General features: G+C 42.0%; 1 long non-coding RNA gene across 1 annotated transcript in view; it reads right to left on the bottom strand.

The window, feature by feature from the left end:
- Nucleotides 1-17,230, bottom strand: part of LOC144239485 (uncharacterized) — a 138,902-nt gene extending 121,672 nt beyond the window's left edge. The window contains exon 1 of the long non-coding RNA XR_013337446.1: nucleotides 16,960-17,230. This is a non-coding gene — a long non-coding RNA (uncharacterized LOC144239485). The remainder of the gene's footprint in view (nucleotides 1-16,959) is intronic.
- Between the last annotated feature and the right edge of the window lie 346 nt (nucleotides 17,231-17,576).

Here is a 17,576-nt window from a genome sequence, read left to right as displayed (position 1 = left end):
TTGGAGTCCTTGAGCCCCTCAGACATCCCTTCTTTCTGCTGAGAGCAAAGACAGTGAACATGGAAAAGGGGGCAGCCATCTTGTGACTGTGAAGCAACAACCATGAGGCAAAAGCCCTACGTTACAGATGGAGGAAAGAAATATTGAAGGGGACTGGAACAGTAAAGAGCTTACAGAGCCCTTGGGATGGCTCACCTCCAGACATTTAATGTGTGAGAACACCACCCCTCTTTCCACTTGGTTAAACCGCAGCAGTTAAATTTTGGTTACATGAAGCTGGGCCCAATTCCTAACTGATACAATAAGCAACCACCAGGAATGTAAGCCATCTAGGGATACTCAGAAATACTTGAGGAGGAGACAGGATTTCTCGCATCCAATATGGAGACTTGGAATAAGATTGATGGATATTCGGGAACATAGTGATTTCTCGTGAATCAGGAGGACTTGGGTGACAAAGTAAAGAATTTTCCAACCGTGAAGCTTTTGACGTTACTGAAATATACTATGAAGACAGTCTGTGGACTCTCAAATATGTGTTTTTGGGATTTCCATTCTGACAACAGCAGAAATGACCTCCTAGTTGAGCAATGCCTGAAAGAGCCATCTGTCCAGAACTTCACCAAGCTCGAGCTACAAAGATGTGGTACAAACCAGTTTGAGAACTTCACATTCCTTCTGTTGCCTAATGCCACCGAGCCAAAATGAATCAATTTATTTTGAATGGGCTGCTGTTAATTTAATCTCCAAATTACCAGTTGGTAATTTTCGTGTCCACAATCTAAAAGCACCTTATGATTGTAAGGAGGAACAGTTGATATAATCACTGTCATCAAAATAACAACCTCATTTCACATGCTAACACCTTGAGTTTGTTGACACTATTGGTAACTGTGCTACATATCTATTCTGCTTTCCACAACACTGTGTGAACTAGTGTCCTGAAGATCTGTGGGCTCTTTGAAGTATATCTGGAGACTTTTTCTGCCCTTAGCATCCACGTAGCTAGAAACAACAGGGAGGTGTTGATTGGTAGGTATATTTTTAGTCGAATTACTTCAAGCCCCAAACAGGGAGTGCTTCAGGCAGTAAGTAGTGAGATATATCTGACTAGGACTCATAAATGCTGTTTAGGACTACTCCTATAGCTAAGTGGCTAGCATAGCATGGCATTGGCTACAGCTGTGTATGTTTTGGTGGATGCCCTTAGGTGACCCACTCTCATATGAAAAAAATAGCACATTACTGTGGCAGACTACCACCTTTATTCTGTGAAGCTTCAAAATCTATTTTCCAAAAGATAGCTTTCTCTGTTCACATCTTTGTGAAGTAATTAGATGTCCTATACTAACCAACCCAGCCCCCACCCACTATCAACATAACTACACAGCACACACACACACACACACAATACACACAGAAACTGAAAGTCAACTTCACTATGAGGCCAGTCCTCAATTACTTTCATAGAAGGGTCAGAAACTTATGAATTATATTCAGGTGTGCAAAAGTCAATATAGATTCTTTATTTTTTTTCTCTCTCAGATCTTTTTGTATTTGAGAAGGCTTTATTTCCACGGGGAGCAGAGAAAAGTTAATGTTGCTATTCCAAGATTACGGTGTCTTAGTTGTTCTTTGGATGTTCTAGGCCTGACATGATGTGAGTGTTCAAATCTTCTCTCTGTTGCCCATTCTTGTCTCTAGCATGACGTATCTTACCTCGTTTGCACTTACTACTTGAGGCAGAAGTTGTGATTTCTGCCAGAGCTCCTGACATGAGGACCCAGCACCATAAAACAACCTCCTTATTCCCTGTCCCTCTGTGGTTTGGGGGTCTATAGGACTTCCTGACTCTTCTACTGAGACATGCAAGGGTTCTGCAGCTCCATGTGGACCAAGAAGGGCACCTCCAGGCTTTCTGAACCATGCTCCGTGCTGCTCCGGTGCTAGGCTCAAAACAGGGAGCTCTTCCCTGAAGGGCTTCTGACTCAACTAACATTTATCCTGAGGTGTTTAGGTTGTGTCAATTTGCTGAGAGAGTTTCTCAAGCCTTCTTCCACTCAGAATTTTGATCTTTTAAAAAAAATTTTTTTTAACGTTTTACTTATTTCTGAGAGAGAGAGAGAGAGAGAGAGTGAACAGGGGAGGGTCAGAGAGAGAGGGAGACAGAATCTGAAACAGGCTCCAGGCTCTGAGCTAGCTATCAGCACAGAGACTGATGCGGGGCTTGAACCCAGGAACTGTGAGATCATGACCTGAGCCGAAGTCGAATGCTTAACCAACTGAGCCACCCAGGCGCCCCAGAATCTTGATCTTGATGGTAAGGTTATACTCCTCAATTTCTGGAATCTTGCCTCTCCTTCCTCTTCCTTCCTGGACTCCTCTCTCTGGAACCTGAAGGGCTTTCTTACTTTGCCTTTCAGTCAGATGAAATTTATTCTTACATCATATCTTCCTTCTTCTTTTTTCTAGGTCTTATAAATAAAGCTCTGGAGTCCAAATTTACCAGACTTGACTCTAGATAAGTAAAGGGAAGCTTTACAAAGTAGAAGGCTCTTTTTGTTTTTCCCAAACGCGTGGCTTACAAGGCTATTGTCACACTACTGACTCAAAACGTTAGCTTTTCAACTCAAAGGGAAATTACAACCTCTGAGTTTAAATGTCTACCCAGGGGTCCCTGAGTGACTCAGTCGGTTAAGCATCGGACTTAGGTGCTTAGGTCACGATCTCACAGTCAGTAGGTTTGAGCCCTGTGTCAGGCTCTGTGCTGACAGCTCAGAGCCTGGAGTCTGCTTCAGATTCTGTGTCTCCTTCTCTTTCTGCCCATCCCCCACCTGTGCTCTGTCTCCCTCTCTCTCAAAAATAAGTACACACTTTAAAACTTTTAAATATATATATGTATGTGTGTGTGTGTATATATATATATATATATATATATATAATTTTTAAGTGTCCACCCACCCTCTCTTTCCCCATGGCAATCAACTGTAAAGGTCAAAGGAATTTAAGGAAACAGTATTTGTACGCATTCATATTTGAAGGGAAGAGGAAGAGAGACTAGTTTAATATGTTAATAATATTCTCTGTTGGGCTTATGGGAGAGCTACTTGTTGCATATTAACAACAGGCCAGGTGCTGTTTAAATGTTTCTCTTGCTTTTCTTCATGTGGGCCTTACAGCTCCCAAAGAGGACTTTGCTTATGAAGACAGATAGGCCCGGAGAGGTTATCTATCTTGCTGAAAATCACAAAGCTAATCAGCAATGGGGCCAGGATTTGAGCCCATGGGTTCTGCCATAACAATCTGCAGAATTAGTGACTGTGACACTTTGTCTCAGAGAGGACAGAGAGGGGATGACAAGGAAATCCATACTATGTCTAAGAACATGTACCACATATTTCATTATACCTTGCTTTCTTGTGTTTTTCACTAACATTCTCATGTCCTTTGAAACACATCTAGCAAACCCAAGTGTTGCTCACTGGAAGAGAAAAACTGGCAAAAATTTGGTAGAAGACAGAAGGAGGAGGGCAGAGAATGTTCACAAAATACCAATTCCTGGGAAATGAACTTCATCTTCCTGAGTAAGTTCATTAATTTTTTCACCCACACCATTTTTTGAAAACGATTTTAACGAGCCATTTATTGGAAGTTTGTTAGGGGCCTACATAGTAAGTGCTATATTTTTATTGGTTTCCTTTTTACGAAAAGGCAAAACCAAAGTACACAGTGTTCAGATGACTTTCTTAAAATGGGAGGCATCTGAGTCACAGAAGTAAAGTTAAATTCTCTAAGCTTCCGGTCCCATAATATCTTTCTTTAAATACACTTTTGTCCTGTAACTTCACTTTACCAAGATCACAGGATGATTCTGTAGGAAGAAGAGAATCCATCTGACCTGCCTACACCAGCCTCCCTGGAACTTGTTTCTTTTCACACCCCAAAGGAATCATGTTTGAAACAACAGAGGTGGCAGGAATTTGGAAAAATGAGAAAGTCCAATGTTCTCTTTAAAAAAAAGTACCGGAAGCCATGTATCTTAAAGTACAGATCAATAGTGTAAGCCCCTATTTCAATACTGTCATGTTTTTCTCACCCATACCATCTGTATGTTAGTATGCACTATTAGGAAGAAAGAAAAGCAAATAGTCCAACTTTTCTGAAGATCAGTGGCAAAATGTTCCACAGCAGTAACGAAAACCATTAAGATTGGTGGTTGATGCATATGAAAACACCTTAGATGACTTAAGAGAGGTTCTTTCATAACATCAGAGGTGATTTCAAAAAGATGAAGACTCCAAACAGAAACAAAGAAGGGAACTTTAAGAGAAAATGGAGCAAGAATAGTATACAAGGAAACAAGAATAGTTTTAGATACATAAAGTAGAGGAAGATGAAAGAGTCAAGAGGACTGTTAGGAGAGAACACAAGAATTTTCTTTCTTTCTTTTTTTTTTTAAGTGGGAAAGACGGCTTGAGAAATGAAATGACTTCTTTGTCTCTGTGTGAAGCAGGATACATGGGGACAGATGCCAGAAACAGGCACATTTCCCAAAGGAGGAAGAAACAGAAAAGAAAATTGGTTTCCTGCCAGAACAGGTGGCGTGTTGACATGTACACATCTGACAGGCAGGATACTGAAGTTTTCCAAGGGTCTGACCAGGCCAGTCTGAGGTTGTCTCTAAGACTTCAGGGCAAAGCTCCGCGGGGGAGGCTCAGTGAGATGGTTTCAGATGTTTTTGGACACATGAGAAATAGCAGTGGTGGGTAAGAAAAACCATGCAGTGGCCTGCTATTGAGCACAAGGCTGAAAGTTGGGCGAAACTCATTCAGTCCTCATGGTCTGATATTTTTAACCATCCATTTTGGGAAAAGAGCCAAATGTCTGGTTAATTTCAGGTGGCAGCAGATATTAACTCAATAAACTCCCTTTGACCTTCTCAAATACTATGAAAACTTTATCAGGATCTTTCTTTCTTTCTTTCTTTCTTTCTTTCTTTCTTTCTTTCTTTCTTTCTTTCTCTCTCTCTCTCTCTCTCTTCTCCTTTTTCTTGGTAGTAGTGGTACTGGTGGTTGGGTGGGTCTGAGACAGGGAAAGAAAGTAGGAGGTGTGGGCGAAAAGTTGATGTAAAATGTTCCTACAGAATTAAGAATTCTGTTTTGTTTGTCTAACCGATTTTTATTATAATCTGTGACTGGTACTCTGTAAATAGCACACTTACCCAATCATAAAAATGTATAAATAATAGTCTAAGCTAGATCTGGGATAAAATCATCAAAACAAATAGCAAAGGCTTGAGAATAACATTTCTGGCCCTGCAATAACTGTGAGGCAGTAGAGAGTTGTAGGTACAAGCATGGGCTCCCATCATCCTACTTATTGACTCTGAAATTGGGTATTGATTTACGTGATCTTGGATATTGAACCTTCCAATGCCTTAATCCCCTCAGCTATAAAGCGGGGATAATAATAGCACCTTTTTGTGGCAGATCTATCATTATGCATCTATCACACTCTTTTCCCCCCTGGGAACACAAGAAAACCACATTTCCCATTCTCCTCTTTCATCTATGTGCAGCCCTGTGACCTGTTCTGACTATTGGAATGTGGAAGAGGTAGAAATGACACTAGTGAGCTGACCCCTAAAGCCTCCCATAACATCCTCTCTGCTCCTTCTCTCTTCTCTCATAGTCTGCCTGCCAGTTGCAGAAGATCCAGGATAAGATTCTGAGTCCCCTCCAGCTGCTGCTGCCTCCCCAAACCATGGTGTGAAAATCTGCCTGCTAATCATGTTATTGACAATGATGTAAGGAAGAAATAAATCTTTTATTATGCAAACCACTAAGATTTTAGGATGTTTGTTATAGCAGTTAATCAATGTTAATACTATCCCAAAATACCATGACAAAAAACTATAGCATAAAGTTATTATAAAGATTAAATGGAAGAAAAAAAGATTAAATGAGTTACTACAGAGGCGCCTGAGTGGCTTGTCAGTTAAGCATCCAACTCTTGATTTCGACTCAGTCATGAGCTCACGGTCATGAGATCGAGCCCCATGTCAGGCTCTGCACTAGAAGTGATTTTATAGGTGCACCTGGGTAGCTCAGTCGGTTAAGCGTTCCACTTCAGCTCAGGTCATGATCTCACGGTTCGTGGGTTTGAGCCCCATGTCAGGCTCTGTACTGACAGCTCAGAGCCTGGAGCCTGCTTCGGATTCTGTGTCTCCCTTTCTCTCTGCCTCTCCTCTGCTCATGGCTCTGTCTCTCTCAAAAATAAATTAAAAATTAAATAAAAAAGTTAAGTGAGTTTATATCCTGATGCAGCTGTGGCCTTGCCTATTACATAATGTCATCTTTTCTAACATTTCATCTGATTTTTCCTTACTGCAGTTTAAGGCCATCACTTGTTCTGAGGCTTGCTCGACTTAATGAGGCTAATTGGTCCCTGCCTCTTTATAACATCCTTAACTTATGTGCCAACTCCACACTTGGGTCTTATTGAATATCATGGATTAGATGTGCAACATCGCACAGAGATCTCAACAACAATTAGGCACTAGGAGGTGATTTTTTTCAAAAAGACATTAGTCTCAGCTCTAAAATTCCCCTTCTTTATTAGGTTCAGGTCAAGAGATAAAGACCTTAATGTTCCCTTAATGTGGAGATGAGCAAACCTGGCTGCTTTCAGGTTTGGCAAACTGGATCTGGCGATGTTTCAAGCATTATATGGCTGGCAACTTCTCAGCTGTATTCTGCCAAACGCTTTCTCCCCTTAACCTCCAAGGGTGCCTGCATTTCGAAGGGAATTTAAACATAAATTTCCGATTTATTCTTACTTAACTGATCAAAGTTGCAGCGCCTGTCTTGATCAACACTTCCAGGTTCTCAATTCTGTTTCTTTGACCCGGGAAACCCGCAGAGGCCGGCAACAATCACCTCCTAGAGATGGAACAAAAGCCGATATCTGGGGCTGGGAAGCAGCTAGTTCACATCTGTCTTTCAGACAATAGGTAACGTGACTTTTTCCCCTTTGAATTCTCAGGGAAGGGTCAAGAAAAAGATACAAATGTTTCCAAATCTCTCTTCTGATATCAACGTGAAATGAGAGAAGCCCCCGAACCTCTCAATGAGAGTGATGTGGGGGTAGCAATCTGGATGGAAGGGTGTAAGTGAGGAGTCTAGTTGCAAGCTTAGTTTACGGCACTTTACATAAGACTAAGAAAACACCAACTGTCCATATCAAGGAAAAGGCAGGGGTGNAGGGGGGAAGATGGTGGCAGTAATGAGTAATGGGGATTATCAGTACTCCCTCCAAGCCACTCTCTGGTGACTGCCTGTGTCCTGACAAAACCACCCTTGGAGTCTAGTATCTTGAGGGCTCCAATTTCCAGAGGCAAAAGGAACCACTAAAATACTGGCTAGGCAAAGAGTGACAATAAAAGGCAAATATTTCCTAAAAGGGTATGGACATCAGGCGTACCAAACTCAGGCTGGTTAAATGCTCCGGTTATTTTGCTGTGATCCTTTTTTTTCCCTGGCAACTTTTTACAATATTGGCTCTCCTCCCAAAGATGACAGAGCATCATGTGAGTCTGCACAGAGGACGTTCACTTGGCAAATATTCCCGAGAAGGCTTGTCTCCTAGAAAGGCACGTTGAAAAATTCAGGCGATTTATTTTGGCTGCCTATTGTATAGAACAGGATGAAGTCAGCTTACCTCAAAAAGATAGGAGGTCGCCTTGGACCGTCATAAAAATCATGAACAGTGTAGACATTTGTCAGTTTACAAACCAGTTTTTTTTTAATGTTTGTTTATTTTTGAGAGACAGAGACAGACAGACACGCAACGTGTGAGCAGGGGAGGGGCAGAGAGAAGGGGAGACACAGAATCTGAAGCAGGTTCAGGCTCTGGGCTGTTAGCACAGAGCCCAATGCAGGGCTTGAATCCACAAACTGTGAGATCATGACCTGAGCCAAAGTTGGACACATAACTGATTGAGCCACCCAGGTGCCCCTACAAACCAGTTTTAAAGTAATGTTTAAAAGATGTACCTCCCCTTCTACCCCCAGAATAGACCCATGGAGAACAAAGTTTAAATTTATAAAAGGAAAGTGTTTAAGATGTCTGCTTATCAGCAACCACTGAAAGTTATTACATTAGTTATAATTTCCAAAGACAAGTATTTCATTTTGTTTTGTTTTTAAATAAAACCAAGTATGATAGACAGACTCTAAAGATGGCCCCATGATTCTTAGTTCTATATTCCTGGTATGGCAGCCCTGTGTAATCTCTTCCTCTTGTGCATGGGTCCAACCTAGAACTTGCTTCTAACCCAACAAAATACAGCAAAAGTGATAGGTTATCACCTCAATTATTATGTTGTAGTATGAAAATCTCTGTCTTGCTGGTAGATTGGTCCACATGGCAAGGGGTTAAGGGCATTCTCTAGGACAGCTTCCAGCTGACAGGTACCAACAAGCCTGAGGCCTCAGTCTTACAAATGCAAGGAAATGAATTCTCCCCAAAACTTGAGTGAGCTTAGAAGCTGATTCTTGCTCAGTTAAGCCTTCAAGTGAGAATGCAGTCTGGAAGACACCTGGATGACAGCTTTCTGAGACCCTGAGGAGGGTACCCTGCTAAGTTGTGCCCAGACTCCTGACTCACAGATTCTGTGAGGGAATAAATGTGTTTCATTTTAAGCTCCTAAACTGATAGTAATTCATTGTGCAGCAATAGATAACTAATACACCAATGGTCTTTCATAACTGTTTCTACTATTTAGAGGCTTCATATTGAAGCAGTGAGAAACAAAGCTGAGTTCTGTAGTCAAATGATGTTATAAAGGGCTCCAGTAGCCACAACTCCATCACTGCCAAGTTACCACCAGAACAACATGAGATAAACATTTTGTCAGGAATATGCCTTTTCCCACCTTTCAGCACAGTTAGAGAAAACCCACAGTGAGGCACCTGGGTGGCTCAGTCGGTTAAGCCTCTGACTCTTGATTTCAGTTCAGGTCATGATTTCATGGTTCTTGAGTTTAAGCCTCACCTTAGGCTCTGAGCTGACAGCACGGAGCCTGCTTGCAATTCTCTCCCCCACCACCCCTCAAAAATAAATAAATGAACTTGAAAAGAAAAGAAAAGAAAAGAAAAGAATAGAAAAGAAAAGAACCCATAGTGAATGATGTATCCCTTAGCCATTTGAATACTGCGTTGGGGACATGTTTTATTTGAAGAGAACCCAGTACACTGACGCTTTCCCTACCCTACAGGTCACTAGCAGAATTTCCTTAGGCCTCCCATCCACATACATGAAATAATTAGAACAGCCCACATATATGTCATTTGCATCATCATTTGACTGTGAATTGTAACTCTCAAAAATCTTATTACGCCCACCAAGAAAGATACTGATACGATCTGAAAAGACTCACTTATGGTTTATATATGGGATAATTCTGTCTTTCAGTAGAATATGATTGCCACATAAGAGATGTTCAATATTTTCTGAATACATAAAGTACAATTATTCTAAAAGATTGCCAATACCAGATTTATCTTTCTTCTTTGTCCCTTGCATACTCTCTCATAGGTTTGAAACCCCATAGTAGTTTTGCACTAACTCAGCCAGCATTTTTCATACACCTGCACACACAGCAGTATGTGAGATATCTTCGGGGAAAGGGAAGTTGGAGAACACATAGCTTTGCCCTTAAGGACTATACAAATTAACTGGGTGGGAAGATGCGGCACACATCAGTTGATCAAAATCTAACGATAAGGCATTCTCCACACCAACATTTGGGCCAAACTAAATACGGGATTTCTTAGGGAGTGCTCAGGGGAGTGATTAGAAAACTTCTGAACAGGCGTGGATTCTTGAAACGCGTGTGTCTGTGGGAGAGAAGGCTGGGCATTCGGAACAAGTTGGAGAGACAGTGGAGAAGAAATTGAACTCCGAGAGTTTATGCATCTATTTCCCAGAAGAAAATATATCTCCAACTCAAAGCTTGCCTGAGCCTTGGAATCACTTTTTCAAAAAACCAAACACTGGGCTGGACCTAAGTGAAGATACCAGTACTCACCTCAAGTCCAATTAAATCAGACTCATTAGGGGCTGGACTTGGGATTAGCATTTTTCAAAAGGTCCCTGTGAGTCAATGTGGATCCAGGGCTGAGAGCCTCTGCCAGCCTGAAATGCCATTACCGGGTTCAATTGATGAGAAATGTTCCAGGACAACAAGGGGAGGCAGCAACATGTAGCCATTAAGGTTCTAAAATAGAATAGTCCAGGATCAAGTAGAAGCCCTGCAACTTACCTGCTGGGTGAACTTAGGCAAGCGACTTAACCTCTCTGAGCCTTGTTTACACTTCTGTGGGCTAGAAATAAGAGATGTAGCTACTGCCTAAGCTTGATGGAGAACTAAATGAGATAAGGCTTATAAAGCATCTGATCCAATGCATGGTGCATAATCCAGAAATCAAACTTCTTCATTATCATTATGATCTGCACCCAAGAGTCTTAATTTTTCATAAAGGTACTGGAAAGTCCAATGTCCATTTCTGAAGTCTCAGCTTCCATCAGCTTAACAAATTATCTTAACTCTGACCACAGTCTGAACCTACCACACTGACAAATTCAAGCACATTTAAGCAGGACCACAAAGAAGTAAGACAGAGCAGAGATAAGTCAAGCTGGGAGCAAATGAGCATCTTAATGGAAAGTGAAATGACGAGTGATAGAGCCAGCGGGCTTCTCTGATGAGGAGACCAGGAGTTCCCTACGTTGGAACAACCCATTCCGTAAAAAAGTTACAGGGCATTTAAGCGAATGATGGCAAAGATTTCCCACATTACTTGGACGAATGGTGCCTTCCTACTCCTCGTTAGTGTGGACGCAGTCCTAGCATCCACATCGCACTGTGAATCACTCCCCTCTACCTCACCCTGGTTCCCATCACTTTATTCCAAAGTTTCCTAACATGTGGCCTACTTCATATTTTTCAGACAGGTCATTTGAATGTTTCCTCAACCTCTCAAAACTAGCAACGTGCCAAGAATGAAACCATTCAGATCATTTCTACTTCTCACAGAGGAAAGTTGTTCCTTCAAGTGTATAGAATTCATGGCTTAACTATTTTCACATTTCCATATTATGTTTAAGATGCATGTCTCATGATGGCATAGAACACAAATTTGGAAATCTCAGGCAGAGAGATCTCAAGTCCCATAACAGAAAGCTTTAAGAGCAGTAGTTTCTAGAGAGTGACCAGGATAAGGGCTGCGGGAGTGGGAAACTGACAAGAAACAGTAAGATCTCAAAGAGACATTTGGTCAACAGTTTCAAACGCTCTGGGAAGTCAAGTAAAATAGACATACAGAGGTGTCTTCAGCAAAGCAACACTGTGGTCTTTGGTAATTTTAACTTCAGTTATTGTAGTTTCAAGTTCTCAAATATACATTTGGGGTTTCTTTTATAGTTTATAAAACACATTTCTTGTATATTGTTAAATGCTTAGGAAAGGGAGACTGAAAGAATACCCTCTGATCCTTTCATGGTGGTCAGTGCCAGAGTAACATTAAGGGTGACTTTAAGTCTCTTTATTAGTCTCTTCAGTGGCTTGTGAAATTTGTGTAGTGAGCATTTATTATTTTTGTACTACTGAACGATAATTATTAGATGACATACAATGTGTGTTTTACAAAAAGACTCTGGCCCTTTTGGAAAGAAAAAGTGGGTTTAGAAAATACCAAAAATCTGCTTCTCAGTCAAGAAAGGGCTGTCACTGAGTATGAATTTTAAGTAATCAGTGGGCTGGGAAAAGGCTTCTGCCCTGGAAAGAGAAGACTCCTGGTCAGAAAAGCACAGCCCTTATGGCTTCCCCGGGTGGCTGTAAGCTACTCGGCTGGCCTCCCAAAGCCTCCCTACAGAGGGGACAGCGGACGCCCCACTGCATGCGTTAGTGCCGGGCAAACCTCTGAGGCCAGCTGGGAAGCATTCTCCTCGGCAAAGATTTAAGTCTGTTTCAGAAATTCAATCAGGGCTTTTCATGATTCCGGAGGACTACCGTTCAACTTTTTTTCCCTTTTCCATCATTCAACTCGGAAACATTCCTTTCTGTGGATTTTCATGAACTCCTGCCCAACACCAGGTGCAAATTGAAAAACTCCCACTGGCCAATTTCAGCATAGGGAGGACTACTGTTCTTTCAACAGAGCCCTCTTTCAGGCCAGGGGTTCAGATCTTTGCCCCTGGGCACACAAGTCAGGGGTTTCACTTTGATCCACAAGCATCACTCATGAAAAACTCCCTCTCTGTGGTGGCTGCCTCTCCAGACCCCCGGCCTAGAGGCTCAGCTACATCTGCCTGTGTGGATCTGGGCATTCATCGGGGAGGAAAGCTGGAGGGATTCCTTGCTGATGTGAACCTTTAAATGTACAACTGTCCCTGGCTCAGACGTGTAATTTTCCACCAGAGGAACATATGTGTAGGTGACATTATCATTTGGCAAATACTTCACAGAGAGTTACTCTCCTTGCCTTGCAATTCAGAGACTAATGGGTGGTCTTTCTCACTTGGGGCACTCCACAGATTGACCACAATGTGATCTGGGCCACCAACATCCAAGGAACGACATGGGTGTCTTCAGAAACTGGCTGCTTCAAATGGGAATGCAATTCTGGTTTCAGGTCAGCTCTGCACAGTACTCATGGTACCAGAAATCATCCAATTAAAAAATTGTGGCAAGCCTTTAATGAGCATCTACTTTGTCATTTCAGTTGCTATAATTAATCTAAATACCTCTTATATAATTGAATTGCCACCTTCATAATTTGTGAAGGGATTGGAAGAAGAGCAATATTAGTTTTTTCTATTTGCTTCCAGCTTCTATATAAATATTTTATCTTCTGCCAATTGAGGGTGGGATATACATGGCTATTAATAAATACTACTATGGGAGTTTTCCTGATCTAAATTCATTAGATTTGTCACTAGGGGCATGGTAGATAAACAAGACATCCGAATTCCTCATTTGAAGTATAGGAGTGGGGTCTTGGAATGATGTTTTCTGGTATTAGCAGGCTGTGTCTATCCGTCTTATAGCTCAGAGAAGCAGTTCAGATCGTATCTTGGAAGAAAGACCCCAAAATATCAGATAAGAAATGTTACATAAAGCTTCTGATATGCAGACTAGGTGTTGTAGTCAGAGTCATTCAGGATACAGATGGCTCACTCATATTAGTAATTCATGAAATGAATGAGATTGTTCATAGGCAGGGTTGCAGGGAACAAACCAGGCAGTGCAGTGCTTCATGACCAGTAGGAACTAACAAGTGCACCTACCAGTGTGAGCCTGAATACAAAAGAAAGAGGCGAGGATACCAGAGAGCACAGCTAGAGAGGCAGGGTTCCCTGGAAAAGATTGCAGCTTTTGGCAGAAAGACACAAACCTTAGCAACCAGGCAGTCTGAAGTCAGGGGATTAATACTTCAACTCCGTTCCTCTCCTCTTACTTCCCGATCTCCTGCTCCTGTCTCCTACTAGCCAAGGCCAAGTGGGAGCTGAAGGATAAGGGAGAATGGGATGCATGTGAGTCAGCCTCCTAGGGCACAAAGAAGAATGGAGAAGGGTGGAGAGTGGGTGGAGTGAGGGGGGCAAACAAGAATATCGAGAAAACCACATGGTTTTAAGTGTAGCGAATGCCCAATGAAGACCACATAAATGCATTCTTTCCTGGAAGTTAAAAGCTAAAGTGTAATTAGGGAGTTGATGCCTGAGCTGGTTCCAGTACAGGTAAAAGCCAATCTAGATGCAAGGGAAGGCACTGTGGGCTAGGAAGGGTTGTGGGGAAAGGAATTTCAGAAAACAGCTGTGTGGCCAGAGTCTGGGGTGTAAACAGCTGGGGCAAGATGGGAGCCCGGAGAGGTGAGGGGGCCAGGCTATGGAATGCTATAGTGGGTGGAAACAGTGGAATTTTTTTTTTTTGTATGCACTTTCAGCAGTGAAATGTTATCACCAGACCTGGAGTTTAGAAAAGCTGTCAGCTAAATAGAAATGGGATTAAAGATACTGTTAGGCTTCAAACCCTTTTGTGGAAACAAGTAGAACAGATAGATTAGATAATCAATACATGAAAGAATTTCCTCTGACCATGATAGCCTCAAAGAACGTGGTTCAGGTGACAGCTGAGAAGATGTCATTCCCCCTTTGTAACCCAAATAATCATTATGCTTAATTGTCTTTCCAAAAGATAACCTTCCTCTAAGATCGAAGTATTCTTTTATAGAAGCTATGAGCATTCTCTGTATCTAGAACACACTGGATATACTGCACAGAGGGTCCTTTTGTGGTAGAGGATGCTTGTAAAGAAACTTCCTTGGCACCAGAATCCTCCTCTGGCTGACTTTTTTGCTCCATTCCTACACCACTGCAAATGGCTGCCACATTACCTCCTGTTGAAATATGTATACATCATAATCTTCTGAATTAGGTGTCAATTTTGATTAAGTAGATCGCAACCCCTGAGGGCACCATGCCAAGTACTGCTGTGTCTTCCTCACTACCACCCTCAGTGCTAAATAAGCTCTGAACATAAGCAGGTGTTTATTTGTTCTTTCAAGAGCATACAATCACTCTCTATGCGGGAACCAACTCATGCTTTGAAAGGAGGGGTTCCTTACAACTCATTGGAGTGTCAATCTATAAAGTAGTCTATGCCTTTGAGCATCTGTATTTTGAGCTTAAGACAAACCATCTATTTAATTAGAAAAACTACTTTGAACACCTATAATATACGAGCCCAATAGTCCATGAAATACAATAATTTTGAACATAAAAATAAGGAAATTTGTGGGGTGCCTGACAGGCTCAGTCAGTTGTGTGTCTGAGTCTCGGTTTTGGCTCAGGTTATGATCTCATGGTATGTGACTTTGAGCCCTGCATCAGGCTCTGCACTGACCATGTCCTATTTGGGATTCTTTCTCCCTCTCTCTCTCTCTCTCTGCCCCTACCCCACTCTTGTGCTCTTCCTCTTTCAAAACAAATAAATTTTTAAAAAAAGGAAATTTGTGTCAACATGTGAGTGACTAAAAAATGACCTACTGTGTTATCTTTTCCAAAAAATATTTAAAATTTTTCAGACTTTCTAAGCCTATTCAAAGATTGAATATTGTAAAAGTTTTTTCAATGTGTATTTATTTGAGAGAGAGAGAGAGAGCACATGCCAGTATGAGTAGAGGAAGGTGCAGAGAGAGAGGGAGAGAGAAAACCCCAAGCAGGCTCCACACTGTCAGCACAGAGCAGGAATTGGGCTTGAGCTCATGCAGGGCTCAATCTCACAGAACCGTGAGATCATGACCTAAGTCAAGATCACGAGTCGAAAGCTTAACTGACTGAGCCACCCAGGCACACTGAATATGGTAGAAATTTTGATCACCGTAGTAGGACTAGCGAGGAAGGTATTTTTGGTTAGGGAAGCATCTTAGTACTTGTCATATGATACCTCTCACAACACGTAGGGCTGCCAGGACTCCGGATTTAGGAGCACAAACTCCCACTCTCTCAAAATCTTGCTGAACTGTCACCTTTTCAGTGGAGGCTGTTCAGATGACTCCCTGCACAGTCCCCGGGAATCACTCCAAAACCCATATTTTTACAGCTAGTACAGCCTAAAATGGGGTTCTCGGTCACGCTCTTCAGGATAAGCTGTGCAGTCTTGTTTAGCCTGCATCCCATCAGTACCATCACTGGCCCAAATCGTGATGTCTCATGTACATCTTTCATTTCCATTAGATGGTGAACTTCTTACAAACGGGAGCCATATATGAATAGCCATGTCCCTCAAAGCTGGCACAGAACCTGGAAATTACTAGACTCTTGTTAAATGTGATCCTTTTCTCAAAACTATGAGAGGTCCCTATGTATCACCATATTCAGATGCCTTATCTTGAACCCAACCAACATATTCTGGAAATCAATTGCCACAAAGTGCCACATAGGTGTCACCTCCAAAGAATTCAATTGGTCATGCAGTCCCAGAATCTTGTCCAGATTCAAGCTGAAGGGACATAGACCCCATATGGCATTAAATGTTGGACAATTTGTAGCCATCTTTAATCTACCACAATAGCATTTGCCAGGTCTCTTAAAAGAAGACTGGCTATAATTCTTTAATCATGTTTTTTGGCTTGGAAAATAGAGTTCAGAAAATATGAGGAGGAAGGTAAAAGAAAACAGAAAGTTCAAATCTTCTATCCCCTATGGTCTTCTATAGCTTACTCCCTGAACAAATTGGTCACAGAGCATCTGAACTACCTTTGAATCCCATCATGGTCTCTGATAGTTGCCTTTCTCAGAGGGCAAATGGACATTTCAACAGTAGTAAAGGGGATAACTGGTACTCTATCAGGCATACTGCAGCATCCGAGATTCTGATGCTGAATCCTAAAAGTAATAGAGAGTCCTGGGGATGGGCCTATGGTACTGAGCCCAGAAAGCCTCCTCCAGGGATTCCATTAGCTTGCCTTGTGAGGGTTTAGAACTTCGAACGGCTCCTAACTGGAAAATTCTGCTCTCTTTATTTTGCCGATTGGCAGTCCTAATCCATCTATGTGCCTAAATCAGACATCTTGTGATCCATTTCCCACCACTGAGACAACAAACCTCACTCCCCTTGTTCTAGGCCTGGACAAAGTACATGACCTGGCAAACAGACATGGGCTCATCCAAGTTGGTGGGCTATTAGGTAGTCAAAGCGAAGGACTTTCCTTGGTCAACACAGAAAGTAAAATAAGTCATCCTTGTGAAGCTTGGTTAAAATGGCATTTGAGCTAAAAGCCCTTTTGTTAAGCTTGAAAATTCTTGACCAAAGGGTGGGAGTCATAAAGTGCTTTATGAGTCATGAGAAGGTCAAAGATCACCTTTCAACTTTTAAAACCAGCCCTGGCTACTTACCGTCGCTGGCTTGCCTTCCCTCCTGCCCTCTCCTCTTCACCAGCTTCATCATCTACGTCCACTTCACAGTCTATCTGTAATGAATTTGGATCCAGTTCAAGGAATACACAGGAGGACTTCAGCTCCCAGAGCAGGCTGCTCTGTAGGAGGGAGAGAGAAAAGAAAACACCCTGGGGCAGCTCTGTATTTCCAAAAGATTAAAAATAATTAAACAATAAGATATTCAACTTGGATTATTTTGGGACAGTGATTAATGGCTCTTCTCTTTCTAATGATACCCTCCCCTAAGCTAATCCTTCCCAACCTCATTTCAAAGAAAATGTTGGTTAACACTTGATTTGTTTCATTTCACGTACCCTTAAGTAAATTCAGGGTTTATTATGGCCCTGACATTCATACCAATCAGCTGCCTCCCTCTCTCCTCTCTTGGAATAATTCAGGGAGAAAGAAAGGAAACATTTTCAAAGGCAGCAGTGCTTAACTGAGTAATTACCTAACTACCCAAGTCAATAAAGCATGGGTCAACCAGTACATTGCAACTGCAAGTAGAGATCAGAACCTAGGCGGCTCTTAGCCAGTGTGCCCAGCACTGTGCCCACCACAAAACAGCTGCTCAG

The sequence above is a fragment of the Crocuta crocuta genome, unplaced genomic scaffold (assembly GCF_008692635.1).
Source record: "Crocuta crocuta isolate KB4526 unplaced genomic scaffold, BGI_CrCroc_1.0 scaffold383, whole genome shotgun sequence".
Classification (NCBI taxonomy): Eukaryota; Metazoa; Chordata; class Mammalia; order Carnivora; family Hyaenidae; genus Crocuta; species Crocuta crocuta.
This window is presented reverse-complemented; position numbering and strand designations above follow the sequence as displayed.